Genomic DNA, 15,179 nt, shown 5'->3' on the forward strand with positions numbered 1-15,179 from the left:
CAAAAGGTCAGGATCACAGAAAATCACAGTAGAATTACTCAGAATGTCACCAAGGAAACCTAAATAAAGTCAAAAGCAGGCACCTATGTAATAGACAGGCAAATACATATGGAGTGACTGGATGTTGCCACAGAAGCCATTTGGTTCAGTACTCCAGCACTCTCATAAGTCTGTGTGTACACACATTCTCATCTAAAAGAGAGGCTGCTGACCTGCTAAGTTGTTATCCTTAGTCAGGAAAACTAGCTTTCTAACAAGGTAGTAAACCTTTTAACAAACTTTGAATAAATCAATAGTAGAAGTGAATATAAGACACTTTTCAATATAACATATCAGCGGAAAGTGATTCTTTCTCCACTTACTTGGCTCATCTCATGTTCTCTAACCGTTTCATAGCTGGCTTTTACTGTGGAAGGGAAAAAAGTGTCTGGTCTACACATACACCTTTTAAACAAACCTGAAAATTGGTTACTGCAGAAACCCTAAACCAGTGATGGCAAACCTTTTAGATGCTGAGTGCCCAAACTACAACCAAAACTCACATATTGCAGATACGACAATTTAAGCAGTAACTTATTACTCTCTGATCTGTCACATGTTTAAATTGTATAGGCACCTAAGGACACCAATACAGTAGAAAGAAGGAGAAGAAGTTTGAATCATCATTGTAGCTTCCTTCTAGAATCCTGGGCAGCCTGGGACTGCAAGAGGCTTTGAGTCCTGTCTGGTGAACTCTGGGGTGATGGCGCAGGTGCCCATAGAGAGGGCTCTAAGTTCCACCTCTGGTACCCGTGCCATAGGTTCGCCACCACTGCCCTAAATGTTCTATATGATAGGAGCGCTGGTGCGGGTGCTTGACCAGTACTCCAATCACTTCTGTAAGTCCCATAGAGGTGTAAGGAGCACTAGTTGATGATGTGCGCCAGTGGACCATTCATCGTGGTCCTTGTTCTCCCAGTGATCAGACACTTTTTTCCAATACAAAGGAAACAAGTGTACATGTTGGGATTCACCTTTATAAAGATGAAAGTATCCAAACATATCAAACTGTACACTCCCCGCACCCATTTGTGGTTGTTTAAATTTCCAAGAGTCTGCAAATAAATGCCACGTGACTATTTTTGGCTACCATTCAGAAGGGCCAGTGACATACAGAAGACATTTGTTCATAGAATGTATTCCTTGAAAACACTTGTAAAGATTCTATCTCCAACCAGGAAACCCAAATATCCACCAGACAAGGATTTTGTCTTGTGGGAAAGACACTGCACATGTTCTGCACGCAGAGCTCTGCCTGCTTCTAATTAAATGGATTTTCCATTGTTTCAGTCTATTGCCTCTCGGCAGTGCTTTTCAATGTGGCTGTAATTCACCTTTAATTTAGTTATCTCTATTTATTCCTCTCGGATGATGGATTTTACCACACATGGAACAGACCTAGATTAAAGTAGTTACCAGGGGGCTGGTAATCGGAATAGATTAGATCAGGATAATTGTAAAAATCAGATTTTTTTTTTGTTACTAAAGATTTTGGTGGTAGAGATTAGCTTGATCCTCATCCATCTTGCCAACAGAAGATGTTTTCTTGGAAGGGACCAGGGTGGGGGGCTCCGTGTAACCTCTGTACTGATAAATGTCAAACCTAATTATTCCCTTGTTTTCATTTGTATGTTATGGCTACTATAACTTTTCTATTTTTATCCCAAACCCAAACTTTTTTTTTAACCTTTTTTCCTTTTGATGTTTTTTTGTGGCTTTTATTATTACTTAGTTCCAGTTTAACTCTTGCAGGCCACAGTAAGACTAAATTAGTATCTGCTTTCATTCCTATGTTTTTCTGGTACTTTTTACTGTAGGAAGAGAAGAACCGTATAAAGATAATGGGGGTGATTTATCAAGGACTCGTGCCCGGCACTTCATGTTAACCCTACTCTGCAGGTCACACAAACATACTTACTCTGGTTTATTAGTATATTCGGAGCACAGCCGTCCTGCTGCATAATTCTTCAACAGGCCCACAAAGAACTGGCTCAGGCCATAGATAATGTGCCATGGTAGGTGGTAATCGCCCATTGTGCCACATTCAATTTTCCTACACTACCACTCTGCCCGTTGCAATGCTGTACACAATTCAATATGGACGACTGATAGATCATCTCAGTTGTGCCCAAAATTTTTTACAACCTTTCAAACTTTTAACAAAAAAATTGCAAATCCACTGCAGATAATAAAACCTCTTATGCCACATTGATCAAGCTGTCGAACCACTATGATAAGTTTTGCATCCAACAGAGCTCCTAAGACACTCCAAAAACTGAAGCGAAATGCCTGCCCGTGGCAGTTTCCACTACCAGGTGTGAACCCTATTTTCCTGCATAACCTCCCATGATTAATTATTCCATAGGGTCATTCAGGATTGGAGAAAGTGTTAATGAGGGGGAGAGTCCATTTAAACACTTTCTTTGTTTCCCAATCCTGATGCAGGAGAGGGGTGGGGAGAGGTGACCAAGTGTTTTTGGGGTGTGCACAGACCAGTCTTTAGGTCAGAGTTTATCAGGCTGTAAAAACTCTAGGATGTCTTAAAAAGCTTCCTGGGCACTTTAAAAGATGCCAATAGCCACATATTTCATCAATTCTACACACTGAATATAAGTCTTTCCATGACATGGCTCATAGCCCAGAAAGCTGTGTCAGGCCAGGGTGTTCATTCCTCTGAACGCCTCCAATCCCTCCATGCCCAAAGTGGTGTGTGGGGCCACAAATGCTGCAATCAGCCAACGATGGGGATTTATGTCCCTTCTCCAGAAAACTGGCAGAGAAGGCTTAATAAATCCCCCTCAGTGTATTTTAAAGAGTAATTGAATATTTGAATCTACCATATATACTCGAGTATAAGCCGAGTTTTTTTTAGCACAAATAATTGGCTTATACTCGAGTCTATAAAAAAAATTAACACTGTACTCACCTTTCCGACGACCCCCATAGGTCCTCTTCTGCTTCCGATGCGCTGTTTTCCTCTTCGGGTTCTTCTGCTCCTCTTCAGGAAATTCTGCTCCTCTTCGAGTCCCCTTACGATGCCGGCAGTGCACAAATAATGACGTTGTCATTCTGTGTCCCGGCCGAGCGAGAACACCCGAAGAGGAGCTGAACGTCCTGAGGTGGAGCGGAAGAACCCGAAGAGGGCCGAAGGACCTGAGGCGGCACCGGGCATCGGAAGCAGAAGAGAATCTACGGGGGACGTCAGAAAGGTGAGTACAGTGTTAATTTTTTTTTAACTACAGGGGCTGGCAGGCCATATGCTACAGGGGTTGGCAGGCCGCATACTACAGGGGCTGGCAAGTAAAATATAGAATATGATGATAGTGAACCTATACTACTCCCAAAGATGACAAAAGCAATTATGCAATTTCATGTTATGGACCTTTAAAATGTGTGCATGGTGAAAAATGGGGTTGTGGTGACAGGTTCCCTTCTCAAGTCCATGAACCAAATAGGGACAGCAGGTTAAATATTAACTCTTTACAAATCTAAAGAATATTTCACTTGATAAAAAATAAGACTACCCAGTGACTGTGAAGATGTAGCTCATTATAAACTATCAGCTTTCAGTGTGAGTGTAACAAGGGACTGCTGTGTGACCGGTAGATGGTGCCAGGACACAGCAGGTGAGAGGTTGTGTTTGGCAAAGGAGAAAGCGAGAGATGCGGGAGGAGGAAGGTCTGGGCAACAGGAATAGGAAATAATTCAGTGAGAAGGGAGGATTGAGCAAGACAGGTGTGTATTGTGCTGTGTTACTCCTAACAAAGAGTGTGGCCTTTGAGAGCTGGAAAGATAAGAAAGTATCGGGTTTGCTGAGTGCCCTGGTGCAAAAGAAAGACAGCCATTAGCTGAGGTCTTAAAGGGATATTCCAACGAAGACAAGATTCTTAAATGTATTCATAATGCATTCTCTAATTCACTGTTATTAACAAAAACACAGTATTTCATAGATAAATATTTCACATCTTAATAAAAGTTTAGATAAACCTGGATCCTGGTAATCTAAGCACATTGTCAGCACACAGGATCTCATATCACAGAGGAATCATGAAGTGTCTGCTCAGAGAGCCTCCGCCAACACTCTGGAATTTTACGATGAGTAAAATTGTAAAGTAAGGGGGTTAAAATGATCTTAATTGTGTAAACATTACTTGGGGGTTATAATTTGAGGACTAATTTGAACCCTTTTATACAGGCATTTAAAAAGAGAAGGTCTTCTATCCTGCAGGCGTACAATCAAAGAGAGACCATCAGCACTGCAGGGGGACTGCTGCAGCATCACTGACTGTAGGGCTATTTCTACCTTTCTTCTATCACTATGTTATATCTTGCTTCTGTGGAAATCTTCAGTAAAGTTTGATGAAAGCTTAGAGGTCTTGTGTTGTGGTAAGCCAGCAATATTATATGAGCACAAGAGAGAAAGTTGATCTATATATACTGATAAAAGCTGGAAGAAAGGCAGGGGAAAAAGAAGGACACAGGAATAAATTTCTTTAATATAGTATATCACAACCTTTACTATTCTGACTTGCACTATTAATTTATGTAATTGTAATTGTAATTAGTTTCATACCGCGCATTTATTTCATGGGTTATATTTTCTTCTATTATGTGCTCTTATGTAAATGAACTTCTAGCTGCATGCATTTCCAAGCTTCTGTTAATGAATAGATTACATCCAATTAATCAAAATCATGTCCTGGGTCATTGGAGACAGTAAAAGACCACAAAAACAACACAAGTCCAGTCTACACTGAGATACATAGAGAAGATATATGTTCACATGTGGGAACATACACTTGGCCACTGTGGGTCCCAGGACAGCCCAGGGTTCAAGTCACAAGACTTTATGGACAAATATCAGGAGACTCATTCTTCTTAGAGAATCCAAATTTATCAAATCGTAGACACCCATTTTTCTTTTTCTTGAACAGAACCTCAGTAAATTGTGTTTATAATCCTATGTCCTATACATTGAGCATCTCAAAAGGGGAAAAGTCCCATTTCTGGAACAAATTCGGCATGTACTTAAAAAAATGTAAACTTTTTCACGCCATCATAATTAAGAAGTTGTTTCAAATTTCCAAAGACTACTGACTAATGCCATTTACAGGTTTAGATTTTATATGTTTGCGGTTATTGTTGCAATTCGAGTTCTTAACCCCTTAGTAACGTGGCCTGAAAAGGCTCTAGTGACCGGGCATTTTTACTCTAAAAATTTTGGCGGCGTTTTTTTTTTAGACACATAGGGGCTCATTTACTTACCCGGTCCTGTCGCGATCCAGCGGTGCGTTCTCCGACAAGGATTCGGGTTCTGCCGGGATTCACTAAGGTTGTGCGCCTGATGTCCACCAGGTGTCGCTGCTGCGCTGAGGTCTGCTGGAGTTCACCTTCTTCTCTTCGGTGCATGTAAGTGCGTGTCATGCGACAAAAATTACTTTTTAAATACCGCGTTTTTTCTGAATCCATTGGGTTTTGCGCATGCGGCAAAAAACCGGGGCCATTCAAGGAAAAACAGCACAAATCGGTAATATTTGGGAAACCCATAGATTCGGCCCCTTAGTAAATGAGCCCCATAGAGCTACTTAAAACGTAATGAAAGTTTAAACATTTGTTAAAGTGGAAAAATGCCTTTTTTGTAATTTATTTTACATATTTTTTGAATTTTCAAATTAACTGAAAATGATCATTATTAATGAATTCCCTATTTTTTTGGGTCATTTTGATATATAATGGGCCTTATTTACTAAGGGTCCCGCGGATCGCACTTTCGGCAGCTTTTAGAAACTTTCGGGATTTGCGCCGCTGTGACACCTATTTAGAAGGGGATTGTGTTGCACCGAACGGATTTTGGCGCAATTGCGCCAACTTTCATGCGACGGAAATCGGGAGGCGGGCCGTCGAACGATCTGACTGATTCGGACTGAGCGCGGGATTTAACTTTAAAATTGTATCACAAGACAATGCACTTACATGCACCAGGAAGAAGATGGTGAACTCTGTCGGACCTGAGTGGGGAAGCGACACATGCAGGAAATCAGGCGCACGATCTTAGTGAATCGCGGCAAAGTTTATTCTAGTTGGACAATGTACAGCGAGGATCACGCAGGACCTGGTAAGTATATGTGCCCCGATATGTATAGTCCTGGGCAAACGGGGTGACTATGGCATTGTTTTTTGTAGTGTACTGGGGGATTGTTTTTTTTATTATATGGGGAAACCTGAATGTATTTTGTATTTTTGTGTATGTGTGTCCTCATGGGGGACTTTATATGTCCCCCATGAGGTCATAAAAGACCCCTGGGAGACATTTTGACTTTTTAAAAATAAATTTAAATTAAACACGAGTTAAAGAGGACCTGTCACGGTGATTTGGGACACTAAACCACCCACAGGTCCTTATTATAGTACTAGTCACCTTGTAGTATATTTGACATACCATTACAGAACTTAGGATTTAACAGGAATTTTGAAAAAAAAACCCATGGGGGCAGGGTAGATGTAAAGAAAGAAAATATCCCTTCTTCCACTTGTTCACTGATGCTTCCAGCATAGTAGCCCACAGAGGACTGATTGGCCAGGACATTGTTCCTGGTTCCATATCCTGGGGTTTTTCAGAATTGCTAAAAAAAAATGTTTTTAAATCCATTGTAATGGTACATGGAGAAGATTTTTGATGTGTTCAAAGGAGGGTAAAGTATTCCACTGTGATCAGGGTGTCTCTGCCAGTGACCTCCCTAAGTTTACGTTTAGTGGAGGCCAGGATGGATGCGATGCGTTGCATCCCTCCGCTATTGACTCCGATGGCCACCACTGAGCGTATGTGTCGCTCAGCAGGAGGGAGCAGGGTGGAAAGACGGTGCCTGCTGCCTCTTTCCTTCCATTGTTTTCCACAGTATGCGACATATACTGTGCAGACACAGGCATGAAGGAGGTTTCTGTATGGCAGTATATATCTATGGACAGGGCCGCTACTAGGAATTTTGGGGCTCCTGAATGACAATATGCCCCCATTCACACTCCCGTCTTGTACTATTAAGCCACTTCACATACAAGTGCTTCATAAATTCATTCTCCTATACATATTTTGTTGAACTTGATGGACATGTGCCTTTTTTCAACTGTATAAACTATTGATGGTACAGCACTCCTAATTTATTATATATACTGCACGCTCTGAAATTATTAAACACAGCACCCCCTAATTCCCTGCACATGTCCCGCAGTAGATAGGTAGCCGCTGCACATGCCCCCCAGTAGATGGGTAGCCCAGCACACATAAAAATAAATTCGTAACTCACCTTTCCGGTGGTCCCACGTAGCTACTTCTGAGAAATCCTGGGCAGAGCCAACTCTTTGCCCACACACACATTATGACATCATCTAGTGCCAGGGCCCGGGACTGTAGTCTGCTAATTCCCCGTATGATGGTGGTCCTGTCTATGGATATCATCAGTGGTTGCATGGGGAACTTTCGAGACGTATCCAAAAACATGATGTAAAACTAGCCTGAGCTAAACTGAATAGCTAGCAAAATCATTTGTATCTTCCATCTTAATAACTACCAATAGAACTTAACATAGAAAATTATTGTCAGCTCTCACAACACATAATATAATATCGTAATGTGCATTGTATTCTGTATTGATGACATTTTCTCCACACCTGAAATTAAAATACAATCCTTTCTGATAAGTGAATATGATTCTTGATAACTCGGCTGTTCACAATTTTTTGTAGGAGGCAAAGAAATGATGTATGATCTGACAAATACAATGTATATCTCCCTCTAGGTGGATCAGATAATCAGGTTTGCAAAATACAGATTTTAACCCCATTTACCACTTTCCTTCTTGTTTTAGATGTGTCGCTTGCAGTTTTCTTAAGGTTTCTCATATCACTTCTGTGATACCTTCCATGTCTAGATAAATTATGCAAAAATACGGAACCATTTGCATACAAATTGCTGTTTAATGCTGATTTGGCAATATTTTAGCTTGCTGTTGGATTTGGCTGGTGACAAGCAGCTTCATTCTACAATAATGATCTCTGTCCTAAGAGAAAAATATTCTGTCGTTTATATGCAGATGAAATAATTATTCATGTCTCAGCTGGCAGTGACGGTTAATTAGCGGAACCGGCTGCCTTCAACATATTATAAAAACATATTGGTTTCTAAACATATTTGCTTGTGGGATTTCCAAAAGACTTATTCAAGACAAGTAAAGATGAAGATGGGAGAATTCTGGAAGCAGGTAATGAACTTTTGAGAACATATTTCCGACTCCAAATGTGACAAGTGCTGCCCCCTCCAGGTCTACATGACATGACAAGACCACTTCCTGTGCGGAGTAAGGGTTGCTGACTGCACAGATTATGACATCACTTCCCCCAGGATGACATCACAACATGAGCTGGTAGGTGGAGCTATAGGATATAGTCCTATCTATTACATTACTTATGGGTTACCTTGAAGATGTTAAACGGAGTCACACAACATTTTGCTGCCCGGTGCTTGCAGAATGTCACGTTAAGGCTCAGTTATTCTAATGACTGTTTACATGGCAGGAATATTTGCATATAATAAAAATTAGAGAAGATATGTAGGATCTAGAATTTGGGCAGGTAGTATACTTTAGAGTAAGGGAAGCTGATCAGATTGTACATTATGTCCTGGCTGCAGGCAACATGTCATAGAGGAGGAAGAGCTGAGCAGAGTGTACATAGTGTCCTGTCTGCAGGCAGCCTGTTATAGAGCAGGAGTCACTCCGCGGATTATACATAGTGTCCTATCTGCAGGTAGTATGTAAAAGTACAAGAGGAGCTTAGTAGATTTCATATAGTAACCTATCTGCAGGTAACATATTATAGAGCAGAGGATTCTGAGTAGATTGTACATAGTGTCCTATCTGCAGGCAGCATGTAATATTACAGTGCGAGCTATGCAGATTTCATATAGTGCCCTATCTGCAGGCAAAAAATTATAGTGCAGAGGATATAGAGTAGATTGTAGATAAGGGCCTATCTGTAGGCAACAAATTATAGTGCAGGTGAAGCTGAGTATGTTGTACAGTGCCCTATCTGCATGCAGTATGTTATAGAGCAGTAACCAAGCAAATCTTATAGTATGTCCTATCTGCAGGTAGCATCTTATAGAACAGGAGTAGCTGAGTAAGTTGTAAACAGTGTCCTATCTGCAGGCAGCATGTAATAGTACAGTGAGTGCTTAGCAGATTTTATATAGTGTCCTACCTGCAGGCAACAAATTATAGTGCAGAGGATAAAGAGAAGATTGTATATAGAGGCCTATCTGCAGGAAACATATTATGGTGCTGGGGAGGCTGAGTAGATTGTACATTCTGTCCTATCTGTAGGCAGCCTGTTATAGAGAAGCAAGAGTTGAGCAGATTGTATATAGTGTCCTATCTGCAGGCAACAAATTATAGTGCAGGGGAAGCTGAGTAGATTGTACATAGTGTCCTATCTGCGTGCAGTATGTTATAGAGCAGTAGACAAGCAATTTGAACATAGTGCCCTATCTGCAGACAGCATGTAATAGTGCAAGGGGAGTTTAGCAGATTACTTATAGTGTCCTATCTGCAGGAAACATACAATAGTGCAGAAGGAGTAGATTGTATATATTGGGGCTCATTTACAAAGGGCTCCGCGGCCGCACTTCTGTCGGGCTTCCCGAGGATTTTCAATTTGCCCTGAATTCCGACGGCTTTCACACGGCGTGGCCATCGGAAAACCTGACGGATTCGGAAAAACCGTGTCGCAAGAATCGCACTCACATACACCAGGACGAAGAAGATGAACTCCCGCGCACTTCGGCGCAGCAGCGACACCTAGTGGATATTGGGCGCACGACCTTAGTGAATCCCGGCAAGCTCCAAATCAACGTCGGACAACGCGCTGCGGGATCGCGCATGGACCGGGTAAGTAAATGAGCCCCATTGTCCTATCTATATTACAAAGTAATACTCACATGCACTGTTCATTTATGAAAAATTGGACTTACAATGTAAGCAATTCCTACAATATAAACATGGCTGGACCACCCGGATTTATTTGAAAATGAAAAAATGATTTGGGAAGACAGAGAATACAATATAGTATTGTATTATTTTACTAATGTTCCATGACATTATCTAATAATATGATCCTATAAAGCATGTGATAAACAGGAAAGCATGAGTTCTGTTTACCAGCTTTTTTATTTTTAGAAAAATGTTTATGCAAAATTTTAGAACATCATAATCCTCTTTGTGATTATAATAACTCTTTGTATCTACGGCCTCAAGGAAAAGAGAATCTTTCCAGTTCTACATTCCGACAAGTTCAAAGGTTGCACATATTCAGCTGTGTATGAGGTCATCCCTTCCGAGAGCCAGCCGCTGACCACTAGGAATACAGTGGCTGTCACATGACTCCTCCCAACCAATCAGAAGAGATGAGATCATTTCTGATAAAACAAGATGCAACCACAAGGTTTGTGCAAATAGAAAACACATTATTTTTTATTGTTCATGAACTCTTCAACCTTTTGTCTCTTCCAAAAACATTTCCTTCTATGCGAATCCTTGGAAATACAGTAAATACATTTCTGCGAATGTTAGATTATATAAACCACAGTACAGAATGATCTGTGAGGAAATATCAACATGTCATTAGTAACTTACTGTATATACTCGAGTATAAGCCGACCCGAGTATAAGCTGAGGCCCCTAATTTTACCACAAAAAGCTGGGAAAACCTATTGACTCGAGTCACAGCCTCCCCAGTATATAGCCTGCCGGACCCTGCCCCATAGTATATAGCCAGCACCTGCCCCCGAGTATATAGCCTGCCAGCCCATATCCCCCAATATATAGCCAGCCCCCTACCCCTGTATATAGCCAGAAGCGGGGGAAGCCGGAAAGGTGAGTTTTGATATATTTTTTTTACTCGAGTATAAACCGAGTTTGGGTTTTCAGCACATTTTTTGTGCTTAAAAACTAGGCTTATACTCGAGTATATATGGTAATTTATATGTTAAATTATTTTCAGGAACAGAAAAACCTAAATTGCCTAAAGTTGCTACGAATTAGGGAATGAGGAAGTAGTGAAAAACCCTAAGACGACAAAAATTTTTGAAAAATAAAAAAAACAGAGTTGCCATTTAAGGGAAATCTACCATCATATTCACTATTGGCAGATGGAATGGCTGCATTTTGAAGAAAACAATATTTTTAAAATATTCAAATCGAGCCCACCGGCACCACCTACACAGCCAGATGTCCAAGGAATGTAATCATCTTACATTAACAACATTTTTGAGAGATCTGGTGATGTCATCGGCTCTCTGCAAGCTGTGTAGGCGGTGCTGGCGGCCAACGCAGAGTCGGAGGAGTACATGCAATAAATTACATCCCGGAAGAGCTGAGAGGTGCTCTACAGAGCACCTTAGGCTAATTTGAATATTTTTTTTTTTAATGTACAACCCTAGCCCTGCTTTTGTCTGCCAGCTCCGCCTACAGAGCTTGCAGAAAACCGGTGACGTCAATGACATCACCGGTAAGATGATAACATGGCGTCCATGGTGACGTCACCAGTTCTATTAGGAGGTAAGGGGGGCCAAAGTAGGGTCCCGACATAAATGACATCCCGGCAGAGCACCGGAAATTTGTTTTCTTAAAACTGCGACTGCTCCAATAAATAACAAAACTAAGATTACTGCATGGTGGTACTGGATGGGGAGGTAAATATTAATCATCTACTGTTAGTGAATCTGAAGGTAGATTTCCATTAAGACTCATTTCCATCAATAATTAGGAATATGCATAAATTGTATGCATATCAACAGATACAAATAACTCTCCAAAGCATTATACATAAGGAGAAACAAAAACCATGATACAGTCTCAGTAATCCCTCTGTTTTTATCCCTCTTTTACCTTGGTCCAATGTTGATTCATATTACAGTAAAACCAGGGGCGTAACTTGAGGGGGTGCAGAGGGTGCGATCGCAACCGGACCCAGGAGGCTTAGGGGCCCATAAGGTGTCACTTTCCCATATAAAAAGACTCGTACTATAAAACATACATTTTAATCAGGGGGCCTGGCACAGACTTTGCACTGGGGCCTTGCATATTAAAGTTCAGAGTAAACTTTATACTGTATATATATATATATACACACGTAGTGTAAGCACATATAGAAATCTTTGTGTGCTCCAGCAGATCAGCCAAATCCCCTCCTTCTTCCAATCATGTGACTGACTAAAAGACAACTGGCTCAAACAGTTCAAAAAGATTGTTAAGCCCCTCCCTCTTGGTTATGTCCTCTTGGCTGGATAAAGATGGAGCAGACCAACAAAAGATGAACCTTTTTTTCTCTACAGGATATGAAGCAGATGTTTTGTGTCAGGATCAAACAAAAGATAACCACTGCCGGTAAAGAACATGGGGAAGGTTCCAATTTAGTCTTTCCTTACAGGGGTAGAGCATGTGCACTGCCTTCCATTCATATGGTTGAGCAGGAACTCTGTTCTCATGATCCAACTTAAGATTTGTCCCAGCAGCTGCTGACCACATGGGGGAAGTACATTGCGGGAATTAGAGATGAGAGATCCCTAGTCCTGACGTTCTGCTGTCTCCTCCCTCTTCTCCCCCTCATTTCTTATCTGAGCTGCTGGCTCATGCTGTGTACTGTGGAGGATGTGCCCTGTTATATACATATTATGCTGTACAATGTAAGTAGAAGAAGGCAGTTGTACTGTGGTGCTCCAGTACAGCGCTGTGCGCAGCAGTGACATCACCAGAGCAGCAGCAGCTGCAAATCCTGGCTGTGGTCCATGTAACGCTTACACAGGCTGCAGGCAGAGGCTGCATAGGGAGCGCTGTGGTGGTGACATCACTGCTGTATCTCTGTATATATACAGACCGGGGATGATGGAGGCACAGCTCTAGACTGGAGTGACAGAGGTTTTTTTTTCACAGTGGTAAAAATATATACAAGCCTGGACAACCCCTTTGATTAAGAAGGGTGTGTCAATGTATATATATATACACATGTATGTATATATACTTGGTTCACACCACTGAGCTTGGTTTTAAGTATGTTTTCAAGATCTTTTGTACACAAGAAGACAGACATGTATATAAGTACATAAAAACATAACAAAAACAAAGCTCAGTGTTTTGAATCGAGTATACAATTGTGGGCCAATGTGTAGTAACAGAACTTATTGTAAATCCAGGAACTTACGCATGGTCGGAAAATTCTCTTTCATCCTCTTCTATCTGGAGCATACGTCAACTTCTTCCAGCCAGACCTCCACCTTCTTATGACAAATTTAATAATATTCTGTTGATTCCCTAGAGGTCACAGTTATGCCCCACAGTAGCCATTAGCGCCAACGCTGCCCACAGTAGCCCCAGCACTGTCCCTAGTAGTCACACTGCTGTCCCCAGTAATCACACTGCTGTCCCCAGTAGCGACAGTGCTGCCCCGGCCCCCCAGTAACCAAAGGGCTGCCCCCAGTGGTCACAGTGCTGCCCCCAGTAGCCACACATCTTCCCCCAGTAGTCACAGGGCTACCCTCAAGCAGCCACATTGCTGCCCCCAGTAGCCACATTGCTGCCCCCTGTAGCCACACTGCTGGCCACACTAGTCACAGAGCAGCCCTCCCAATAAACACAATGACTGCCCCTCCAACTCTCCTAAATCCACCCTTAATGCAACCATATCCTCCTCGCCGAGGCAGAAGTAGGGCTCTGGCTAGATAAAAAATATGCAGTAAAGAAAGGAGAAGGCAGAAGCGGTAATAAACTTCTTCTGCCTTGTCCCTAGGGTCACCGGCTGTGTCTGACAGAGAAACCTGCAGCGACATTTGAGAACTGCGAGTTAAATTCAAGTTAAGAGTGCCAAGAAAGGAACAGTCAGAGATCCATACAAACCCAACACAGCCCAATTCTTGCTGTCGTTAAAGGGGTTGTCCCAAGTTCCATTGACCCTCCGCTCCATCATTTAGTGAGAACTGGACCCCCTTCACTGGACCATTAAGGGTCAGTTCATCGTGATCAAATTGGCTTCCAGTAAAAAGGACTTGGCTATTGATATATGTCTGATGTCTAGATATTTCAGGACCAGAGCCTTGCTGGGTCACAGCTGTGCAATTTACATATTAAAGGTATTAATGCAGGTTTACCAGGAAACAACAGAAATATCTCAGCAAAAATCTACATATTTCCCTCTAATTATAATAATGATTAAAGATGAAATCAGTTAAGGAACATTTCCATGATAGACTGCAGATACAGACTCTCCGGAGAGCGGCTGATTACATTTTCCATCGCTAGTTATATTACGGTTAGAAGAAAAATGAAGGAAAATCATCCGAAAGAAATAGTAATGAACGCGCAGGGATATGTCAGACATAATGATAAATAATTACAGAAATTACATTGAATCCATATGGGGCCATGTACGTTTGCTTCAGTTAATGGTAATATGTAACAGTAGTAACATGGATAGTACATGGGATAGAGATGACTAATGTTTATGACCCCGGGGGATTGTATATCACAGGAATTTTCTATATTATTTATTACACTCTGCAGCTGCTTAAGAACCTCTTGAAACAAAGCATTTATAAGTCAGTCAGTCATAGGATTGAGAAGGAAGCAGAGATTACTGTGGGTAGAGTTAAGTAATAACAATCTGATATTGATGGCAAATCCTAAGGATACATCATCCATATTGTGATTTCTGAGAATCCTCTTCTCTCTATGTGGATTCTTGATTTATGAGGACATCCAGGTAATTTGACTTTTTATTCCATCAGTGGAAGAGACGGTCAGCACCTTGTAAATACAACCATATAACATACATAAGAGCTATGGACTGTTATCAGGGTCGGCTCCAGGTTTCAGTAGGCCCCTTGGTGACAAAGCCTCAGTGGGCCCCTTTGCAGTGAATTCAAGTGGCAGTATTAAAAATTTGGAAACAGTCTCCTGTTCCCTTGAATATTGCCTAGTTAATGATCCAAAACAGCCCCCGAACCCTCATGGATTCATTATTTACAGCCTTATGTGGGCCCCCAAGCAGCTCTGGTCCCTGTCACTTGCCAAGGTATGCCCAGTGCTGGTGCTGACCTT

At 41.6% G+C, this 15,179-nt stretch overlaps 1 long non-coding RNA gene across 1 annotated transcript; it reads left to right on the forward strand.

Moving 5' to 3' along the window:
* The first annotated feature begins 10,374 nt into the window (after positions 1-10,374).
* LOC140116766 (uncharacterized) lies at positions 10,375-14,388 on the forward strand. Its single transcript, XR_011852951.1, has 3 exons — positions 10,375-10,530; positions 12,422-12,473; positions 13,873-14,388. It is a non-coding gene; the product is annotated as an uncharacterized lncRNA (long non-coding RNA).
* Positions 14,389-15,179: the final 791 nt, after the last annotated feature.

The sequence above is a fragment of the Engystomops pustulosus genome, chromosome 2, assembly GCF_040894005.1.
Source record: "Engystomops pustulosus chromosome 2, aEngPut4.maternal, whole genome shotgun sequence".
NCBI lineage: Eukaryota > Metazoa > Chordata > Amphibia > Anura > Leptodactylidae > Engystomops > Engystomops pustulosus.